The sequence below is a fragment of the Oryx dammah genome, unplaced genomic scaffold, assembly GCF_014754425.2.
Source record: "Oryx dammah isolate SB20612 unplaced genomic scaffold, SCBI_Odam_1.1 HiC_scaffold_29, whole genome shotgun sequence".
Taxonomy (NCBI): domain Eukaryota; kingdom Metazoa; phylum Chordata; class Mammalia; order Artiodactyla; family Bovidae; genus Oryx; species Oryx dammah.
Window position 1 is genome coordinate 43880440 of NW_024070213.1, and position 22733 is coordinate 43903172.

General features: G+C 45.9%; 1 protein-coding gene and 1 long non-coding RNA gene across 2 annotated transcripts in view; one reads left to right on the plus strand and one right to left on the minus strand.

The window, feature by feature from the left end:
* LOC120858579 (apolipoprotein L2-like) overlaps positions 1–22733 on the minus strand; it is a 148576-nt gene that overhangs the window by 52643 nt on the left and 73200 nt on the right. The gene's annotated exons all lie outside the window — the stretch shown is intronic.
* Positions 6959–22733, plus strand: part of LOC120858585 — a 16427-nt gene continuing 652 nt past the window's right edge. The window contains exons 1-2 of the long non-coding RNA XR_005719898.1: positions 6959–6968; positions 13612–13619. This is a non-coding gene — a long non-coding RNA (uncharacterized LOC120858585). The remainder of the gene's footprint in view (positions 6969–13611; positions 13620–22733) is intronic.

Sequence of the window (22733 nt, forward strand, 5' to 3'; positions counted from 1 at the left end):
GTGTGATTTCAGGGATCTAGAAGTTATGGAATTGCTCAGTGTTAGTTCTCAGTCCTGTTTAACTCTTTGTGACCCCATGGACAGTAGCCTGCAAGTCTCCTCTATCCATGAAATTCTCCTGGCAAGAATACTGGAGTGGGCTGCAATTTCCTTCTTCAGAGGATCTTCCCAACCCAGGAGTCGAACCTGGGTCTCCTGCATTGCAGGCAGACTCTTTTACCATCTGAGCTACCACGGAAGCCCAGGGGTTATGGAATTGTAGGTAAGACATAGGCAACTAGGAGATATATATATATATGTAACTAGGATACATACATATATATATGGAGGGTGGGGCTGGGTCACAGTGTGAGATGTATTTCCTGGTACATGCACACACAGATACATTATTCTTATTTCACAGATGAGGAAAATGAGACTCAGACAGGATAAGGGACAGCCCAAGGCCAGTGAGCAGAAAGCTCAGAGGTGGAATCCAAGCTCAGGTATCAGACAGTTCTTGGGTATGACTTGAATCCTCCTTATTTTAAACTCCTGTGATTTCTTCATTCTACCATACAGTACACCTAGAGGGATTTTTGCGAGTGATTTTTGGTGGTGAGCACACTGCAGCATATACAGAAGTAGAAATATAATGTTGTACACATGAAACTTATAGATGTTATAAACAGATGCTACCTAATTTTTAAAAAGGATTTGAGGCCACCTGCCATGGGGTAAGACTACCATGTGAGAGGCTTCATCTTGCGGATCAGAGACACTCAGGATGGGCAGTGAAGGGGTGGAGGCAGACATGATCCTGTGTAAAACCCCATCACCCTTCCCCTCTAGGTGGGAGGTGGCAAAAGTCAGACTGGGGTTCAGTTCAGTGTCCACTGATCCTTGCAGAGCAGCTGGGCAGGTGGCAGGGCAAGAGCCGGATGAACGGTTTGGTGATGCTCCAGGGTCTGGCAGCAGGAGGAGGCTTGGGCCAAGGAAGAGGGCAGGAGGAGCTCCAGGGATGCTGGGGGACCCCTCCTTGCTGCCCTGCCTGGCCTTAGGGACTCTCTCTGCTGTCCTCCTCCCCAAGGGCTGTCCTGGCCTCACTTCTGAGTTACTTGCTAGAGGGCAGTGGGGGAAGACGTGAGCACCTAGCAAGTGGTTCCCTAAGGAGAGAGCTGAGAAAGAGGCTCTGTGGAACTCCCGTTGGGAGTACTCCACGTGGCCCCCCGAGGGGCTCCAGGATGCTTATCCATCCCCTTCTTGGTTCTTGACTCCTCTGTCGGTTAATTCTGCCAGGAGGAAACACCCTCAATTCTCGGTCACACGCAGGAACTGGACAGAAAAAAGGCAGCTGCCTCCCTGAGCATTTTCCAAGGTTTTCTGAACTCATGATGGAGCAGTGGGGTCTCAGAGATCTCCCTTCAGATCCTTGTCTGAGTCAGGCTGGAAGGAGGTGTGATCTCACCCTTGGGGAACATAAAACAGATTGTGGGCTCGATCACGAGTGAGCAGTGCCTGCAGGGAGCAGGGGGTGGTGAGGTCTCTGGTGAGTTCCCCTGGGATGGCCACCAGTGCCACGGGGAATTTAACGCACTGTGATTCTCTGTCCCCTGGGCTCTGCAGGTCACTAGTTAAGGAAAGTTACTCATCCCCACCCTCTCCCCTCAAGTCAGAGTCCTGCTCTCTTGTTGGGGCACAGGGAGAAGGTAATCAGATGGGAGACACCCATCTGCAAAGTTACCGGAGCAAGAAAACCAGAGACAAGACCAGATAGGAAGGAATAATCTGGAAATTATGTGAGGCTGGGAACACTTGTGTTTACTAATCGGTAATAATTGCACTCATCTCACATGCTAGCAAAGTAATGCTCAAAATTCTCCAAGCCAGGCTTCAGGAATACGTGAATCACGAACTTCCAGATGTTCAAGCTGGTTTTAGAAAAGGCAGAGGAACCAGAGATCAAATTGCCAACATCCACTGGATCATGGAAAAAGCAAGAGAATTCCAGAAAAACATCTATTTCTGCTTTCCTGACTATGCCAAAGCCTTTGACTGTGTGAATCACAATAAACTGTGGAAAATTCTGAAAGAGATGGGAATAACAGACCACCTGACCTGCCTCTTGAGAAGCCTATGTGCGGGTCAGGAAGCACCAGTTAGAACTGGACATGGAACAACAGACTGGTTCCAAATAGGAAAAGGAGTACGTCAAGGCTGTATATTGTCACCCTGCTTATTTAATTTCTATGCAGAGTACATCATGAGAAACGCTGGGCTGGCAGAAGCACAAGCTGGAATCAAGATTGCCGGGAGAAATATCAATAACCTCAGATATGTAGATGACACCACCCTTATGGCAGAAAGTGAAGAGGAACTAAAAAGCCTCTTGATGAAAGTGAAAGTGGAGAGTGAAAATGTTGGCTTAAAGCTCAACATTCAGAAAATGAAGATCATGGCATCTGGTCCCATCACTTCATGGGAAATAGATGGGGTAACAGTGAAACAGTGTCAGACTTTATCTTTTTGGGCTCCAAAATCACTGCAGATGGTGATTGCAGCCATGAAATTAAAAGACGCTTACTCCTTGGAAGAAAAGTTATGACCAACCTAGATAGCATATTCAAAAGCAGAGACATTACTTTGCTGACTAAGGTCTGTCTAGTCAAGGCTATGGTTTTTCCAGTGGTCATGTAGGAATGTGCGAGTTGGACTATGAAGAAAGCTAAGCACCGAAGAATTGATTCTTTTGAACTGTGGTGTTGGAGAAGACTCTTGAGAGTCCCTTGGGCTGCAAGGAGATCCAACCAGTCCTTTTTAAAGGAGATCAGCCCTGGGATTTCTTTGGAAGGAATGATGCTGAAGCTGAAACTCCAGTACTTTGGCCACCTCACGCAAAGAGTTGACTCATTGGAAAAGACTCTGATGCTGGGAGGGATTGGGGGCAGGAGGAGAAGGGGACGACAGAGGATGAGATGGCTGGATGGCATCACTGACTCGATGGACGTGTGTCTGAGTGAACTCTGGGTGCTGGTGATGGACAGGGAGGCCTGGTGTGCTGCGATTCATGGGGTCGCAAAGAGTCAGACACGACTAAGCGACTGAACTGAACTGAACTGAATAACTAATATTGATCCGTTGTCTATGATGTGCAGGCTCCTGAAGCTCATCTGAACTTACATCAGCCTAAGTTTTCAAGCTGATTCCAGAATCTGGGCTTGAACCCAGTCTTTCTGATCCAAATCCCAGGTTTGTGGTGATTATGCTCTACTCCCTTTAATATAAAGATGTTTATCTGTGGATATATGTTTATCGGTTAAATGAGTGCTTTCATTCCAAAATAATGACTTTCTCTTTGTGCTTAATTCTCTGCCTTGATAAAGTTCATGGTGATACAGCTCCCACAGCCCATTCCCTCCTTTCTTCTGCAAGAGTCTTTACCCCACAAAGGCCTGGAGTCTCATCGTCCCCACCTCACTTCCTGTATCCCTGCCCTGCGTGACTGAGGACCATGGTGGTGTCCCATTCCTCTGCCGTCCTCCCCTGACTACTGGACTTTAGGTTGCTTCTAATTCCTTATGCAAATAATAGTGTAAAGAACATTCTCCTTGTATAAAACTACATTTGAGACTGTTCCCTTAAGCTATATGTAGGAGTGGGATATAGCTAGAGAGCTATCTAGGATGTAGGATATAGGATCAGGATATAGCTATCTAGGCTAGACCACAAGGCTTCAGCACCTAAAAAATATTCATACCTAGAGACACACTGTTATGCAAAGAAATTGCAGCAATTTATGTTCACACTCATGATACATAAGGGCGTCCATCCTTTCAGACTTTCCCATTCTCAGTGTTCTTCAAAAAACAACAAAAAAAAAAGCAGTTCAGATTTTTATGTATAAAAAATCTATTTTGGTTCTGCTTGTGATTATCTTGCCATGGGAGATGAGGAAGGAAAGCAAATGTTGATGACATTTAACTACTGTTTCAAGAAAGCAAAAGAGCCTTTGTCAACTACTCCTCCTGAGACCTGACTGAAATGATAGTAAAGGTACTTACAGTTATAATACCAGCTACTGATAAGAGTGACTTGTGTTTGTGGTCTTTGCTTTGCAATGGTATTTTCTCTTAAATTTTACAAATGATAACTTGTATTTTATTCCATTAGCCTTTGAGATGTGTAGCATTGTATCCTCATTTACAAATAAGGAAGCTGAAGTACAGATGTTACATGACTCGCCCAAGGTCAGAAGTCTTGCCCCTGGAACTGAGCTCCACCGGACAATCTGGGCTCAAGAACCCATAGGCTGCCTCTCCTCCCTCTGCAGCTAATAAAAACAAGCACGGGGGCAACAGGAGACCAGAGGCTTCAACAAATGTCTGAAGTCTCACTGGATGGAGAAGTGATAGCTGAGTGAAGAGGAGTGCAGTGGAGGGAGAGAAACAGGGAGAGAGAGCTGACAGGAGAGAAGTCTCCTGGGTAGAGTCCCAGAGAGGGAGAAAGATGAGAGGGAGGCAGAGGGGAGAGCAGGGGACAAGTTTACCAACACCACGGCCCATCCCATATTCACAGCAGCCTTCACCCTTCACCAGACTTTTCAGAAAGCTACTTGAGAATGAGTTGCAGGAAAAACAGAAATAGATTACGTGCTTGTTTAATTGTGGAGGAAGGTAAAGGATAACCATGAAAGAGATATATGTGGGATCCAGGAATCAGGAACATCAACCCAGAGGAAAGGGAATCCAAGGATCCCAGGAGGGTGCACAGCAGAGCTAGGGAGAAACCAGTCCAGAATGGGATAAAAAGTCCAGAGTCTTTGGGGACAGGGGACTCAGTATCATATGAGGCACAGTTGGAAAGAAATGGAGGAAATGTTGAAGATAAACGGTGCAAGGGGTGAAAATGAAGCCAATTAGAAACATCAGGAAAAACTAAAGCTATGCCAAAAATCATGTGCAGCTATAAGGTACAAGTTAGCTCTAAAAACATATTAAAATAACCCAAAAATCTAAACTCTTCTGTTTAATTTTTTTTTAAATATAAGGTAAATTTATCTATGTTCAAGTCCTAGTTTTCCCATGTTGATTATTTTGGAGACTGTTTAGAAGTGAAGTGTTGTTGATATATATCAGTTCAGTTCAGTAGCTCAGTCGTGTCCAACTCTTTGTGACCCCATGAACTGCAGCACGCCTGGCCTCCCTGTCCATCACCAACTCCTGGAATTTACCCAAACTTATGTCCATTGAGTCGGTGATGCCATCCAACCATCTCATCCTCTGTCATCCCCTTCTCCTCCTGCCTTCTATCTTTCCCCGCATCAGGGTCTTTTCAAATGAGTCAGCTCTTCACATGAGGTGGCCAAAGTATTGGAGTTTCAGCTTCAACATCAGTCCTTCCAATGAACACCCAGGACTGATCTTTAGGATGAACTGGTTGGATCTCCTTGCAGTCCAAGGGACTCTCAAGAGTCTACTCCAACACCACAGTTCAAAAGCATCAATTTTTCAGCTCTCAGCTTTCTTCACAGCCCAACTCTCACATCCATACATGACTACTGGAAAAACCATAGGCTTGACTAGACATACCTTTGTGGACAAAGTAATGTCTCTGCTTTTTAATATACTGTCTAGGTTGGTCATAACTTTCCTTCCAAGGAGTAAGCGTCTTTTAATTTCATGGCTGCAATCACCATCTTCAGTGACTTTGGAGCCCAGAAAAATAAAGTCAGCCACAGTTTCCACTGTTTCCCCATCTATTTTCCATGAAGTAATGGGACCGGATGCCATGATCTTAGTTTTCTTAATGTTGAGCTTTACGCCAAAATTTTCACTCTCCTCTTTCACTTTCATCAAAGGTTTTTAAGCTCTTCTTCACTTTCTGCCAATAAGGGTGGTGTCATCTGCATATCTGAGGTTATGGATATTTCTCCCGGCAATCTTGAGTCCAGCTTATGCTTCTTCCAGCCCAGCGTTTCTCATGATGTACTCTGCATATAAGTTAAATAAGAAGGGTGACAATATACAGCCTTTTTATATTTGTATATCTGAAATGTACTGCTTTCTGGATTTGAAACCAGTCTGTTGTTTCATGTCCAGTTCTAACTGTTTCTTCGTGACCTGCATACAGAATTCTCAGGAGGCAGGTCAGGTGGTCTGGTATTCCCATCTCTTGAAGAATTCTCCACAGTTTCTTGTGATCCACACAGTCAAAATCTTTGGCCTAGTCAATAAAGCAGAAGTAGATGTTTTTCTGGAACTCTTGCTTTTTCAATGATCCAACGGATGTTGGCAATTTGATCTCTGGTTTCTCTGTCTTTTCTAAATCCAGCTTGAACATCTGGAAGTTCATGGTTCACGTACTGTTGAAGCCTGGCTTGGAGAATTTTGAGAGTTACTTTGCTAGCATGAGAGATGACTGCAATCGTGTGGTAGTTTGAACGTTCCTTGGCATTGCCTTTCTTCAAGATTGGAATGAAAACCGACCTTTTCCAGTCCAGTATGAAAAGGCAAAATATAGGACACTGAAAGATGAACTCCCCAGGTTGGTAGGTGCCCAATATGCTACTGGAGATCAGTGGAGAAATAACTCCAGAAAGAATGAAGAGACGGAGCCAAAGCAACAACAACACCCAGCTGTGGATGTGACTGGTGGTGGAAATAAAGTGTGATGCTGTAAAGAGGAATATTGCATAGGAACCTGGAAGTTAGGTTTATGAGTCAAGGCAGATTGTAAGTGGTCAAACAGGAGATGGCAAGAGTGAATATCGACATTTTATGAATCAGCGAACTAAAATGGACTGAAATGGGTGAATTTAACTCAGAGGACCATTATACCTACTACTGTGGGCAAGAATCCTTTAGAAGAAATGGAGTAGCCATCATAGTCAACAAGAGTCTGAAATGCAGTGCTCTGCTTTTAAATATGCTGTCTAGTTTGGTCATAACTTTTCTTCCAAGGAGCAAGCATCTTTTAATTTCATGGCTGCAGTCACCATCTGCAGTGATTTTGGAACCCAAGAAAATGACGTCTGTCACTGTTTACATTTTTTTCCCCATCTGTTTTCCAAGAAGTGATAGGACCAGATGCCATGATCTTTGTTTTTTGAATATTGAGTTTTAAGCCAGCTTTTTCACTGTCCTCTTTCACCTTTATCAAGAGGCTCTGTAGTTCCTCTTCACTTTCTGCCATAAGGGTGGTGTCATCTGCATATCTGAGGCTATTGATATTTCTCCCAGCAATCTTTATTCCAACTGAGCTTCATCCAGCCTAGCACTTCCAATGGTGTACTCTGCTTATAAGTTAAATAAGCAGTTAAATAAGAGCTAAAGAGATCTCTTGATGAAAGTGAAAGAGGAGAGTGGAAAAGTTGGCTTAAAACTCAACATTCAGAAAACGAAGATCATGGCATCTGGTTTAATCACTTCATGGCAAGTAGATGTGGAAACATTGGAAACAGTGACAGATTTCATTTTCTTGGTCTCCAAAATCACTGCAGATGATATTGCAGCCATGAAATTAAAAGACGCTTGCTCCTTGGAAGGAAAGTTATGACCAACCTAGATAGCATATTGAAAAGCAGAGACATTACTTTGCCAACAAAGGTCCTTCTAGTCAAAGATATGGTTTTTCCAGTAGTCATGTATGGATCTGAGAGTTGGACTAGAAAGAAAGCTGAGTGCCAAAGAGCTGATTCTTTTGAACTGTGGTGTTAGGGAAGACTCTTGAGAGTCCCTTGGACTGCAAGGAGATCCAACCAGTCCATGCTAAAGCAAATCAGTCCTGATTATTCATTGGAAGGACTGATGTTGAAGCTGAAAGTCCAATACTTTGGCCACCTATGTGAAGAGCTGACTCATTTGAAAAGACCCTGATTCTGGGAAAGATTGAAGGCAGGAGGAGAAGGGGACGACAGAGGATGAGATGGTTGGATGGCATCACCGACTCAGTGACATGAGTTTGAGTAAACTCTGGGAGTTGACAATGTACAGGGAGGCCTGCTGTGCTGCAGTCCATGGGGTCTCAAAGAGTTGGACATGACTGAGTGACTGAACTGAACTGAACTGAAGCAAGGTGACAGTATACAGCCTTGAAGTACTGCTTTCCAATTTTGATCCAGTCCATTGTTCCATGTCCAGTTCTAACTGCTGCTTCTTCACTTGCACACAGGTTTCTCAGGAGGAAGGTAAGGTGGTCTGCCAGACCACCTTAATCATTTTGAATAACTGAATAATTATTTTTGAAAATCTTGAAAGATTTTCCACAGATTGCTGTGTTCTACACAGTCAGAGGCTTTAGCATAGTCAATGAAGCAGAAGTAGATGTTTTACTGGAATTCTGGAATTTTCTATGACTTAAAAGATGTTGGTAATTCGATCTCTGGTTCCTCGCTGCCTTTTATAAATCCAGCTTGAAAGTGAAAGTGAAGTCACTCAGTCGTGTCCAACTCTTTGCGACCCCATGGACTATAGCCTACCAGGCTTCTCTGTCCATGGGATTCTCTAGGCAAGAATACTGGAGTGGGTTACCATTTCCTTCTCCAGGGGATATTCCCAACCCAGGGATCAAACCCAGGTCTTCCTCATCACAGGCAGACGCTTTAACCTCTGAGCCACCAGGCTTGTACATCTGAAAGTTCTTGGCTCATGTACTGTTGAAGCCTAGCTTGAAGGGTTTGAACATTACCTTGCTAGCATGTGAAATGAGTACAGTTGTGTAGTAGTTTGAACATTCTTTGGCATTGCTCTTCTTTGGGATTGGAATGGAAACTGATCTTTTTCAGTTCTGTGGCTACTGCTGAGTTTTCCAAGTTTGTTGACATATTGAGTACAGCACTTAGCAGCAGCATCTTTTAGGATTTGAGCTAGTGAGAGGCTTAACACTCAGATAGGAAGGCCAGGGGTCCCCAAGCGGCAGGAGGAAATAATGTCAGAACTTAACCTTGGGCTACTAATGGCTCAGCAAACCAATGCGTTTTTCTCTTAAGGCAATGCGTTTCTTAAGCTATGTTAATGAAACTATGTATTTGCTTTGGAATCTGCTTTTCTTCACATTGGTTCCCCCTAAGACTAACCTTTTCTCAAACTTTGAGCTGATAATGGCTCAGCAAACCAGTATGTCTTACTCATGGAATATTTCTCTTAAGCTATATTAATGAGGCTATGTATTTGCTTGGAAATCTGCCTTTCTTCAAGACGCATGTCAATTGTTTTATGGCTGGAGATGACTCCCCTTGTGCCATCCTATCTCAAATGTATGTTGTGGGAGAGGAGCCTGGTGCAACACTCTCTGTCTGAGGCGTTTTGTTTATGTGATAGCAGCTTGCTATCAGCTATATAATGCCCTGCTAAAAACTAGCAAGGGGTCACTCTTTCTGCCCTTTCTGATGTCTCTGTTAGAAGCTTTCTCTATCCCTTTTACACGTTAATAAGACTTTGATACACAAAAGCTTCGAGTGATCAAGTCTCATCTCTGGCCCTGGATTGAAATCCTTTCCTCCAGAGGCCAAGAAGCTGGGTGTCATTTAAGGGTCACAGCCGCAACCTTTCAATAGCTCAGCTGGAATTCCATCACCTCCACTAACTTTGTTTGTAGTAATGCTTCCTAAGGCCCACTTCACTTCATACTACAGGATGTCTGGCTCTAGGTGAGTGATCAAACCATTGTGGTTATCTGGGTTATTAAGACCTTTTTCGTATAGTTCTGTGTATTCTTGCAACCTCTTCTAATATCTTCTGCTGCTATTAGGACCATACCACTTCTGTCCTTTATTGTGCCCATTTTTGTGTGAAATATTCTCTTTGGTATCTCTAATTTTGATCTCTAGTTTTCCCAGTCTATGTTCTCCTGTCTTTTGTTTTTGTTTTTTTTTTTTTTTGCATGGTTTGGTTAAGAAGGCTTTCTTCTCTCTCTTTGCTGTTTTTTGGAACTCTGCACTCAGATGGGTGTATCTTTGCTTTTCTCCTTTGTCTTTTGCTTCTCTTCTTTTCACAGCTATTTGTAAGTCCTCCTCAGACAACTAGTTCCCTTTTTTGCATTTCTTTTTCTTGGGGATGGTTTTCATCACTGCCTCCTGTACAATGTTGTGAACCTCCATCCATAGCTCTTCAGAGAGTCGTCTATCAGATCTAACCCCTTGAATCTACTTGTCACTTTCACTGCATAATTGTAAGTAAGGGATTTGATTTAGGTCATATCTGAATGGCCTAGTGGTTTTCCCTACTCTTTTCAACTTAAGTCTGAATTTTGCAATAAGGAGCTCATGATCTGAGCCACAGTCAGCTCTAGGTCTTGTTTTTGCTGATTGTATAGAGCTTTTCCATCTTCAGCTGCAAAGAATATAATCCATCTGATTTCAGTGAAATGTTACCTCTCCTTGAAGGACAAGCTCCAAAGCCTTCTTCCTCTACTGCCTTTCCCCACTTCCTCTCCAGGCACCCCTGGAACCTTGCACTTCCCTGGTTGAGACTCTATTTGTGTTGAGCTTTTTCAGCTGCCAGCACTGGGCAGGGGCCCTGTCTCTTCTCTGCTCTTCCTCCTGCTCCAGGGCCTCCAGGGCACCCTCCAACCTCCTGAACACAGTCTGGCTAAAACACGACGTGTGGGACCTGTTACTGGGACATGAAACAACCAGCTTCTTGAAGACACAGGGTCTTGAAGACCCTTGTTTTTCCTGCTGCTGCTGCTGCTGCTAAGTCACTTCAGTCGTGTCCGACTCTGTGTGACCCCATAGACGGCAGCCCACCAGGCTCCCCTGTCCCTGGGATTTTCCAGACAAGAACACTGGAGTGAGTTGCCGTTTCCTTCTCCAATGCATGAAAGTGAAAAGTGAAAGTGAAGTCTCTCAGTCGTGTCCGACTCTTAGCAATCTCCTGGACTGCAGCCCACCAGGCTCCTCCGTCCATGGGATTTTCCAGGCAATAGCACTGGAGTGGGCTGCCATTGCCTTCTCCATTGTTTTCCCTAAGGTGCAGTAATTCTATTTGCTTTCTTTGTCTGTTTGGATGAAAAGCTCTTTCTGACAGACTCTGCTATCAGATTTCTGAGCATTTCCATTTACAGGCATTTCCCAATTTCCAAAACATCACCCTCTGCCAATAAACTGTGATGTGAGACCTATATCCTTTTTCCTCAATGCCATCCTGGTTTAAGAAAAGTTTCCTAGGAACACTACTTTTAGGTAGCAGGAAACACCTGCATTTCCTCATGTCTCCTTATTCCAGCCACGATAGTTTTCTATAAGAAGAAAGATATGGGTTCCAGCTAAAATCTGAAAGATGCTTTACTGCACTGGCAGCTCCTTTGAAGGCATAGAAGAACAGTGTGTTCCTTTTTAACTGTAGTGGGTACCTGTTAAACATGTTTGCTTTAAGGAGAAGAAGAAGGACATAGGCAGGGAGAGAGGGAGTTCAGGACAGCAGGTGAGTAGGAGGAAAAAAAAGGAAGGAAGGGGAAGATAAAAGAGGGAAGAAATAGAGGACAAAGAAGAAACAAAAAGCTTCTAATCAATCAATCAATGAAACCTGAAGGGATCTAAATCTAAACCCAAAAGAAAAAAGAAAGAAAGAAAAAAAAAACATACTGGAAGAAAGGAAACAAACTGGAAAAATATTGTTAAGGAAAACTTTCTCACCCAGAAACCATTTGACTTCAAAAATCAAAAATTTCAAGGACACCGTAAACTAGATCAGAATATAAGATAAGCGACCTGGAGACAAGGTTTGCAGTATATTGAGTAGACAAAGGTGAATATTTCCAACACAGAGAGAAACTACAAACCCACATGCGAAGACTGAAGCCAGCTTTTAAGAAATGTGTAAGAGATCTGAAAGGGCTTCCCAGATGGCTCAGACGGTAAAGAATTGGCCTGCATTGCAGGAGATGTGGATTGGATCCCTGGGTTGGGAAGATCCCTTGGAGGAGGAAAATGGCAACCCAATCCAGTATTCTTTCCTGAAAAATCCCATGGACAGAGGAGCGTGGCAGGCTACAATCCATGGAGTCACAAAGAATCTGACACGACTAAACTACTAAGCAGTCACGCATGCAAGAGATCTAAACAAACAGTTCCCAGGGAGGTGACTTGTCCAGGGTCGTATAGCTCTCAGAGGGCAAGAGGGCAGAGTGGAGGCCAGGACCAGGCCTTCTGACATGGGCATGCAAGTGGGCAATGTGATTTTATTTTATTTAAACTGATCAAAATATACATTCTATTTTTATCTTTTACTTAATTTTTTAACCTTGAAACCCAGTATGTGGGATCTTAGTTTCCCAACCAGGGACTGAAGCCACAACCAATTCAATGGAAGTGTTGCAGGAAGGGGGACCCCTTCTAGGACCCGAAACTGGGCTCTTGTCTAACACTCAGAAATGAATTGTCTGAGGAGACACATGTGCTGACAAAGCAAGAGATTTTATTGGGAAAGGCACCCGGGTGGAGAGCGGTAGGGTGAGGGAACCCAGGAGAACAGCTCTGCTGCGTGGCTCGCAGTCTCGGGTTTTATGGTGATGGGGTTAGTTTCCGGGTGGTCTTTGGCCAATCACTGTAATTCAGAGTCTTTCCTGGTGGCGAACGCATTGCTCAGGCAAGATGGATGCTAGCAAGAGGGATTCTGGGAAGTGGACGGACACACGTTGTCTCCTTTCAACCTTTCTCAAACTCTTCCAGTTGCTGGGGGCTTATTAGTTCCATATTCCTTATCAGGATCTCCTGTCACAAAACAACTCAGGGAAATGGTTACTATGGTGCCTGGCCAGGGTGGGCGGTTTCAATCAATGTGCTTCCCCTAACAGAATCACGAAGTCTTAACCACTAGACCACCAGGGAAGTCCCAGGAGTATGCTTTTAATAACCCCAAAGTTTCTAGGTTTGTCTCTGCCTGTCTAAAAACATAGATCTAAGGTCATGCCCCTCTTGTTATACTGACATGTCTACAGCTTGGCTTTTTTATCTCAAGGTTGCAAACCCAGCATCATCATGAGGACACAGTACAGTAAGCCCTCTCACTCTTTTAGGGCCATCTTCCCCCAAGAAGCACCATCACCTACAGTCCTGACCTGAGGGCCTGGCGAGCACAGGAAGACAAAGCCTTGTTCCCCGACACGGTCTTCCTCTCTGTCCTTCCTCTCTCAGGCCTCAGTTTCCCCCCAGGGCCTGATACTGAGCAAGCGCTCAGAGACAAAATGAACCTGGATTCCTTATATTAATATCGAAAAAGAAATCCTTTGTTCCTGTCAGCCTCAGCACAGCACCCTGGGGGAAGCCTCAAGGTGGCCAGGCCACAGGAGGAGAGAGTCTGATCCCACTACCCTCCTCTACCCCCTTAGCTTTCTCTAAATTTCCCAAAGGACTGAGCACCCCAACACCGCCTTCCTTCTGGGGTCACCGCTCACGTCTAGGAGTCCACGTCCTGAGCTGAGCCAATCTGAGCAGGTGTCCCCTCCCTCTGCACTGTTCAGGGGACCAGGTGGTGGGAGGAAGCCATCAGAAGCACCTGCTTCCACAACCAGGCTCTGCTCCTGCTTAACCTGCTGCCTCAGCCATGACCTCACCTCTCTGAGCTTCCATTTCCTTCTTCTGCCAACTAGCGACAATCATCTTTTCTCAGACATTCATCCTGAGGATGGGGAGAGGGGTGGGGGTCCTGCCCGCCTGCTTACCCAGGAATCTTCTCTGGCTGAGTGTGAACTAGATCCAGCTGTTCTGAGCTCTGCAGATGCAGCCACCAGCTGTGCATCTCTGCAATAAACCACACACATTATGTCATCCAGATACACTTGGAGAAGCAAAAAAGAGAGTGATTGCCCTCACATCTGGATTGCTCAGATTAAATAAACACTCTGCCTACCAGGTCCCACCCTGGGCTAAACCCAGACTGTTTGTTGACTCCCTCAGCTAAACAAGCCACGCCTGACATGCCAGGTTCTTACTGACTCAGCACATCTTGCCCTGGGCTCCCCGAAGGAAGACCTGCCACCAATACACTGTGAGCCCCTTTTCCAATCCCTCCCCCTTCCCAAGGGCTTCTTCCAGTCCCCTCGACCCTGTCTATCCACTCACTCTCACCAGCCTGCCTGCCTTATTCATCTTGATGCCACCAGCACGTGGCACAGTCCTGGGACATAGCAGCTGCTCACCACATACTGGTCATGTTGTTCTTGCTGAGAGCCATGTCCATGTGGGTTCAGAGTCCACCGTCCCCTGCTCTGCTCCCACAGTACCTGGGAGAGGGACCTAAGGCCACCCTTCAGCCACTCTATCCATGCCTCTACCCTCAACACTTGTGATCAGATCCTTCTCGACTTGGCCTTGACGAAAGGGATGGTACAAGTGCCTTTTGTTCCAGTGAGCCACAGGAGGAGGGCTGGCCTTGGTGGTCACCGCCATTAGGTGGATGCCTAAGTTTGCGGGAAGGGCTGAGAGCACACTGCTCTTTTCTCCCCTGACTTACTTCCACCTGAAAACAGATATATTTCTCTCCAAATGGAGGACATTTACAGGAAGGCTAGTGTCCTGGTAACTCAGAAAAGTCTACAAGAGAGAGCCAGCCCTTTTCCTTTTTAGTTCCTGAGAAGAGACTCATTGTGGGGAAAGGACTGAGCACGTGCCAGGGTCTGTGCTGGCACCATCCTCACATTTCCTATTTAATTCTCACCTCATCTCTAGGAACTGTCGACTCCACCATACAGATAAAGAAACTGAGAAGCAAAGATCCCACAGCCTGAGGGTCCTGCAGATGGACTGCTAGTGGACTTTTCTACTTTGTCCCAAGCAGAAGGGGCTGCAGTTGTCCTGGAACCCTGACTTCCTTGATCTTCCATCAGGGCTGCTTCATCCCCGGAAATGTCCCTGGGCCATCATGGCCACCTCCTCCCTGCTTTTAGGGGAGGGACATAAGAGTGATGAGTGTTATTTCATGAGGACCACACACTGCTGTTTGGTCTTACAATCACCCATAATAAAAGCCAGGAATTCAATTTGATTTTGCCGGAAAGGAAGAGGGGTAGGAGGGAGTGGAGTGGGGGAAGGGAGTGGCAGGGGATTTCTTCCAGTAACTCAGGAACTTCTATTTGGCAGGAGAATGTCAGCAGCTCATATCTTTCAAAAGTCCATTTGTCCAAACACCACACACTCACGGTCTATCCACAGATTTCAGAGTTCAGGCTGGAACAGACACCCCTGAGCACAGACTCAAAGCGGTCAGGGGGTAAATGTTCAGCTGCCCTGCCCACTAACCTGCACCAGTCCGCCCCTGACCCCACAGGAGCTGCTGGGACTCAAGGACTCCTCCTCCCTGGAGCTGGGATCCTCTGGGAGTCACCCCTACAGGAGGGGCTGTACAGGGAGGAACAGTGGGAGGCAGGGGTTTTCTTGGATGGAAAATCTGAGCACAGTCACCCCTCCTGCCTGCTCACTTTAAACCTCAGGCAGAAATCCAGGAAGCAAGGGGCAGGGAAAGCATGTGGGCCTCCCTGTGGGACACCTGCTGGCATGAGGGTGCCCAGGCCCCGCTTCCTCAGTGCTTCCACCACAGGACAGCTGGGGGCTCTGAGCTGTGGATGGGCATCCTGGGACTTACCTCCTGGCCAGGTAGCCCCTGCAGCAGGCCTGGAAGCCGACGATGCCGTCCGTGATCTTCAGGTCCTGCTCCTCCTCAAGGTGGGCCAGCACGCTGGCCCAGAAGAAGACCTTGCTCTTGCTGATGTGGTACAGGTTGCTGTCGAGCTCAAGGGCTTTGATCTAGAGGAGGAGAGCCGGCCGCTAGCCCTCTCCAAGAGGCTACCCCTGCCACCAAGGAACCCTGGAGCAAGGCCAAAGTGGAGGGAGGGCCTAGAGCTAGGGTTGGGCCTACTGCTGTAGGCAGCCTGACCTGGTACAGGGAAATGAGACCTGAAAGGAGGCAGGGAAGTGGGCAAGTGGGGTTCAGCAGCACAGGGCAGATAACGAGACAGACTTGTAGGGAAAGAAAATCCTCGGCCCTGAAAGGACCTTACCTGCAAACATCTCTGCCCATGTGCCTTTCTAACCAAGGTGGCAATGGACATGGGGGTTCCGGCGGCATTACTTTAGATAATTAGAGAAACGGAGTTTCTTTAAACAGGCATTTTAAAATCACGAGTGGCTTCAACGTCCTAAGGAGCCAGAGGAGTCAAGCAAGCAAGGCCAAGCAGTGCAGGGCCATGTGCAGGGTCATGTGCAGGACGGTGGGCGAGGGCCAGAGCCGGCTTGGGAGCAGCACTGTGTCAGTATAAGTCTCTTGTCACCAGTTGTCATTGATGGGGAGGCTGAGCATAGCCTGGCTCGTCACACATCCAAGAGTGACCAACTGTGAGGTGTTGTGTACAAACAGCACAACATGCTGAGAAGGACCAGCTTTAGTCTAAGCTTGCACCTCTGCAGACTCAGGACACTCCTGCTGGGTTAGGGCCAAGCCCCAGGAACAAGCCAACTGGGGAAGGTGTGCCAGCTGGTGTGACAGCAGCTCTGCCACTTACTGGCCACACCTTGCCGATGTTTGGGGTGTCTGGAGGCCTTACTGGTTGTTTCAAGCAGGGACTGCGCTACTGACCTTGGTGGGGAGGGGTCAGGGATGCTGCTAAACATCCTACAGTGCACAGGACAGTGCCGGAAGTAAAGGCTGATCCGGCCTCCACCCTCAGGAAGGGCAATGTGGAGGCTGAGAGGCCCTGCCGCAGAGTACTGACATGCAGAGCTAGGCTTCCGAAGACTGTTTAATTCATGTTCTCTGATACAGTGCTGGTCACCCCCATTTTCCATGTGAGGCAACCAAGACTGAGAGAGGTGAATTCTCTGACCCAAAATAACACAGAGATAGAGCTCCAGTACAAACTCCAGAGCCAGCACCTTTAGCACAAATCTCACTTCCTTACCTGGAAAATGCACCTAATAATAATACACAGCCTGAGCACCTGTGAAGAAGGCTGAGCACCAAAGAACTGATGCTTTTGAACTGTGGTGTTGGAGAAGATTCTTGAGAGTCCCTTGGACTGCAAGGAGATCCATCCAGTCCATTCTGAAGGAGATCAGCCCTGGGATTTCTTTGGAAGGAATGATGCTAAAGCTGAAATTCCAGTACTTTGGCCACCTCATGCAAAGAGTTGACTCATTGGAAAAGACTGATGCTGGGAGGGATTCTGGGCGGGAGGAGAAGGGGATGACAGAGGATGAGATGGCTGGATGGCATCACTGACTCAATGGACGTGATTCTGAGTGAATTCCAGGAGTTGGTGATGGACAGGGAGGCCTGGCGTGCTGCGATTCATGGGGTCGCAAAGAGTCGGACACTACTGAGTGACTGAACTGACTGACAGACTGACTGAGCACCTCACAGGACTGCTGCAAGCTTCTAACAAAACGGAACATGTGATGATGAATAAGTACCTCCCACCTGTCCCCAACTCAGGGTTCAAGGTCATAGAATCGTCTTTCTGTCTCCCAAGAAGGTCTGGCCACAACTTCCTCTGTGTGTGCTCCTCACTTTGCAGTGAAGTGGATGATGCAGAAATCTGCTTTGTCCTTCAGCTGCCTGGGCTTCTGGAACTTGGGGGTGGGTGTCCTGCTCCTGCACCACGTTCTCCTTGAAGCTCTTTCCCGTGGCTTTGGGGAACCAGTACTCCTTGTCCAGCAGGGCAAGAATGCCAGGGGGCCTGCATTGAGGGGACACAGTATCCCGCAGATGAGCTTGACCTGCAAACCTACATATGGTCACCAGAAACTCCAGATTTTCACCAGAATGTGGGCAATTTTTCCCTCACCATGGGAAAAAAAGAAGCATTACTGAAAGCACCCAATTTAAGAGTTCTAGTTTAAGAAGGCACTTCTGTTATCCAGGCTACAGCCGACACAACTGAACCCAATGACCCATGACAGTGGTTCTCCAGTGAGTGCACTGGAAATCATCTGGTGGGGTTGACTGGCTGTGAGGACCCCTGACCTATGTCCAGAGGCTGCCCTCAGTTGGTGCTCCAGGCCCTGGAGTTCCTCTCAGACCCCCTGCCACAAGCTCTATGGCTGCACAACTGCAGTAAGTGGTGACATTAGAACAAAATTCTGGAGGAAGTGCCCCCAGAGCCCCAGAACATTTTGTGCACAGAGTTTACAAGACAAAAGACCCACTCAGACAATGTGGGGACTGGCTGACAGGCCAGGAGCCACATGGGTTCTTAAAAAAGACTCATCATAGAAGTAAATCATTCCATGTTAGGATTGTGGACAGTTCCAGCCCCACCCTCACCCTTATCCCACCTCAGGGAATGTTACCAAAAGGTATGCATGGGAGGGTCCCTCTGCTCGCCACTCAAAAACCAGTAAACAGGCAAGTTGGTGGAAAGGAAAGTTTGCTTTATTTCAGATGCTGGCAACTGCAGGGGAGGGTGGCAGACATCTGTCCTAAGCCTGACTCCCCAAACCCCCCTGACAAGCAGGGGGTGAGAGCATTTATAGACAGAGTTGAGGGGGTGGTGGGGTTACATGCAGAAATAGCACAGTCATCTCTAACAGTCATCTTCAATTGGTCATCAGTGGTCTGGCTAGCATCATCTTGGTTGTTTTAGGTACAGTTAACCTTCAGTTCCAGGGTCCACTTGTTCCCGTTTCTTTGTGGTTAGTTCTCAGAATTGTGGCAGCTCAAGTCCTGGGTATAGCCTGGTCATCAGGTAGTTAACTTCTCTGCCTGGTGTTTTAGTATCTGTAAGACAGCTTACAGGATAAGACTTAGAATATTATCTATGCTGCTAAGTCACTTCAGTCGTGTCCGACTCTGTGTGACCCTTGAGAAAGAACTAAAGGTCCTTTAAAATCCTTAATGACTACATCATCTGTCTCCTTATTTTGTTTTCCTTTATTTCTGCATTTCTCACTTCTCTGATGAAATTTGTTCTTTGATTAAGTTTTCCACAGGCAAAAGACAGCAGAGGACATAGTGGGGGGTGGAGGGACAGGGAGTGGGGGGGTAGGGACCATAGGGTCCTATTCCATTTCAGTAATACTTAAAAATGCACTAACTTCTTCCTAGGCCATCTGATTAACTAACATTCAGTTCAGTTCAGTTCAGTTCAGTTCAGTCACTCAGTCTTGTCTGACTTTTGCAACCTCATGGACTGCAGCATGCCAGGCTTCCCTGTCCATCACCAGCTCCCGGAGTCCACCCAAACCCATGTCCATTGAGTTGGTGATGCCATCCAACCATCTCATCCTCTGTCATCCCCTTTCCCTCCTGCCTTCAGTCTTTCCCAGCATCAGACTCTTTCTTTTGGATAGTTTTTTTTTTTTTTAATCAAAATTAACTTTTAAATGAGCTCTGTTTAACTGGTAAAGAAAAGTAAAAGCTTACAAATCAAACAATTTTAAGTACAATAGTTCAGTTCAGTTCAGTTGATCAGTCGTGTCTGACTCTTTGCAACCCCAAGGACTGCAGCACGCCAGGCCTCCCTGTCCATCACCAACTCCCAGAGTCCACCCAAACCCATGTCCATTGAGTTGGTGATGCCATCCCACCATCTCATCCTCTGTCATCCCCTTCTCCTCCTGCCTTCAATCTTTCCCACCATCAGGGTCTTTTCAGATGAGTCAGCTCTCCACATCAGGTGGCCAAAGTATTGGAGTTTCAGCTTCAGCATTAGTCCTTCCAATGAACACCCAGGACTGATCTCCTTTAGGATGGCCTGGTTGGATCTCCTTGTAGTCTAGGGACTCTCAAGAGTCTACTCCAAAACCACAGTTCAAAAGCATCAATTCTTCTGTGCTCAGCTTTCTTCACAGTCCAATTCTCACATCCATACATGACCACTGGAAAAACCAGAGCCTTGACTAGACGGAACATTGTTGGCAAAGTAATGTCTCTGCTTTTTAATATGTTTTCTAGGTTGGTCATAACTTTCCTTCCAAGGAGCAAGTGTCTTTTAATTTCATGGCTGCAGTCACCATCTGCAATGATTTTGCAGCCCCAAATATAAAGCCAGCCACTGTTTCCACTGTTTCCCCATTGATCTGCCATGAAGTGATGGGATCAGATGCCATGATCTTTGTTTTCTGAATGTTGAGCTTTAACCCAACTTTTTCACTCTCCACTTTCATTTTCATCAAAAGGCTTTTTAGTTCCTCTTCACTTTCTGCCATAAGGGTGGTGTCATCTACATATCTGAGGTTCTTGATATTTCTCCCAGCAGTCTTGATTCCAGTTTGTGTTTCTTCTGGTCCAGCGTTTCTCATGATGTACTCTGCATATAAGTTAAATAAGCAGGGTGACAATATACAGCCTTGACGTACTCCTTTTCCTATTTGGAACCAGTCTGTTGTTCCATGTGCAGTTCTAACTGTTGCTTCCTGACCTGCATACAGATTTCTCAAGAGGCAGGTCAGGTGGTCTGGTATTCCCATCTCTTTCAGAATTTTCCACAGTTTCTTGTGATCCACACAGTCAAAGGCTTCGGCATAGTTAATAAAGCAGAAATAGATGTTTTTCTGGAACTCTCTTGCTTTATCCATGATCCAGCGGATGTTGGCAATTTGATCTCTGGTTCCTCTGCCTTTTCTAAAACCAGCTTGAACATCAGGAAGTTCACGGTTCACGTATTGCTGAAGCCTGGAGTGGAGAATTTTGAGCACTACTTTAGTAGCGTGTGAAAGTGAAGTCGCTCAGTCATGTCTGACTCTTTGCGATGCCATGGACTGTAGCCTACCAGGATCCTCAGTCCATGGGATTTTCCAGGCAAGAATACTGGAGTGGGTTGCCATTTCCTTCTCCAGGGGATCTTCCCAACCCAGGGATTGAACCTTGGTCTCCCACATTGTAGGCAGACGCTTTACCATCTGAGCTACCAGGTAGCATGTGAGATGAGTGCAATTGTACAGTAGTTTGAACATTCTTTGGCATTGCGTTTCTTTGGGATTGGAATGAAAACTGACCTTTTCCAGTCCTGTGGCCACTGCTGAGTTTTCCAAATTTGCTGGCATATTGAGTGCAGCATCATCTTTTAGGATTTGAAATAGCTCAACTGGAATACCATCACCTCCACCAGCTTTGTTGGTAGTGATGCTTCCTAAGGCCCACTTGACTTCACATTCCAGGATGTCTGGCTCTAGGTGAGTGATCACACCATCATGATCATCTGGGTTGTGAAGACCTTTTTTGTACAGGTCTTCCATGTATTTTTGCCACCTCTTCTTAATATCTTCTGCTTCTGTTAGGCCATACCATTTCTGTCCTTTATTGAGCCCATCTTTGCATGAAATGTTCCCTTGGTATCTCTAATTTTCTTGAAGAGATCTCTAGTCTTTCCCATTTTATTATTTTCCTCTATTTCTTTGCATGGATCACTGAGGAAGGTTTTCTTATCTCTCCTTGCTATTCTTTGGAACTCTACATTCAAATAGGTATCTCTTTCTTTTTTTCCTTTGCTTTGTGCTTCTCTTCTTTTCACAGCTATTTGTAAGGCCTCCTCAGACAGCCATTGGGCTTTTTTGCATTTCTTTTCCTTGGGGAAGGTCTTGATCCCTGCCTCCTGTACAATGTCACAAACCTCCGTCCATAGTTCATCAGGCACTCTATCAGATCTAGTCCCTTAATTTATTTCTCACTTCCACTGTATAATCATAAGGGATTTGATTTAGGTCATACCTGAATGGTCTAGTGGTTTTCCCTACTTTCTTCAATTTAAGTCTGAATTAGGCAATAAGGAGTTCATGATCAGAGCCACAGTCAGCTCCCAGTGTTATTTTTGCTGCCTGTATAGAGCTTCCCGACCTTTCGCTGCAAAGAATATAATCAATCTGATTTCGATGTTGGCTATCTGGTTATGTCCATGTGTAGAGTCTTCTCTTATGTTGTTGGAAGAGGGTGTTTGCTATGACTAGTACGTTCTCTTGGCAAAACTCTGTTAGCCTTTGCCCTGCTTCATTCTGTACTCCAAGGCCAAATTTGTCTGCTAGTCCAGGTGTTTCTTGACTTCTTACTTTTGCATTCCAGTCCCCTATCATGAAAAGGGCTTTTTTTGGGGGTGTTAGTTCTAAACAGTCTTGGAACAAAAAGTGATGTTGGCATCAGGCTTTTCTGACCTGTCCCAAAGGAAGTCCAGCTTGGTTCTTATCTCTAGGGAACTTTGATCCCATCTCTAAAGAACTTTGATCCCATCTCTTCACAATAAGTTTTTTAAAAGTTAACAATAATTGAGCACCTACTCCGTGTCAGCCATCATGTGAAGCACTTTACATGCATGATCTCAGTTTTCTCCACAATAAAATTGAACAGATGAAGAAACTAAGGCCAAAAGTAGTTCAGTAACTTGTCCAAGGTCAAGTAACTTCCCCTTTCCTTACGGGTTTCATGTCTTCTCAACTTGAAGCCCTTCACTGCCAGCAAATGACATGGAGAAAACATTCCTGATGGGATCTTGAGAAGCAACAACCTTAGGATCCTGCCTGGAAGAGGTGTATCTGCCCGGAGGAAGCTAGCCTGGGGAGATCTTACCAAGGGATCTGGGTAAAATTCCTGGCACACTTGTGTGGTTTACCTGGGCAGTTTGGCCTCAGCCACAAAACTCCCAGGCATTGTCTTCAGTGAGCAGGAACTGCAGTTCTTCCCTGTTTACTCTCTCTGGGAAATAGTGATGACGTCAGTAAAGTTTTGGCTCTCTACACAGAAAAAAAAGAAAAAAGATTAGAACAAATTATGGTGGAACATAAATGGTATTGAGTTTAAAGTGGCTCAGCAGTAAAGAATCTGCCTGCAATTCAG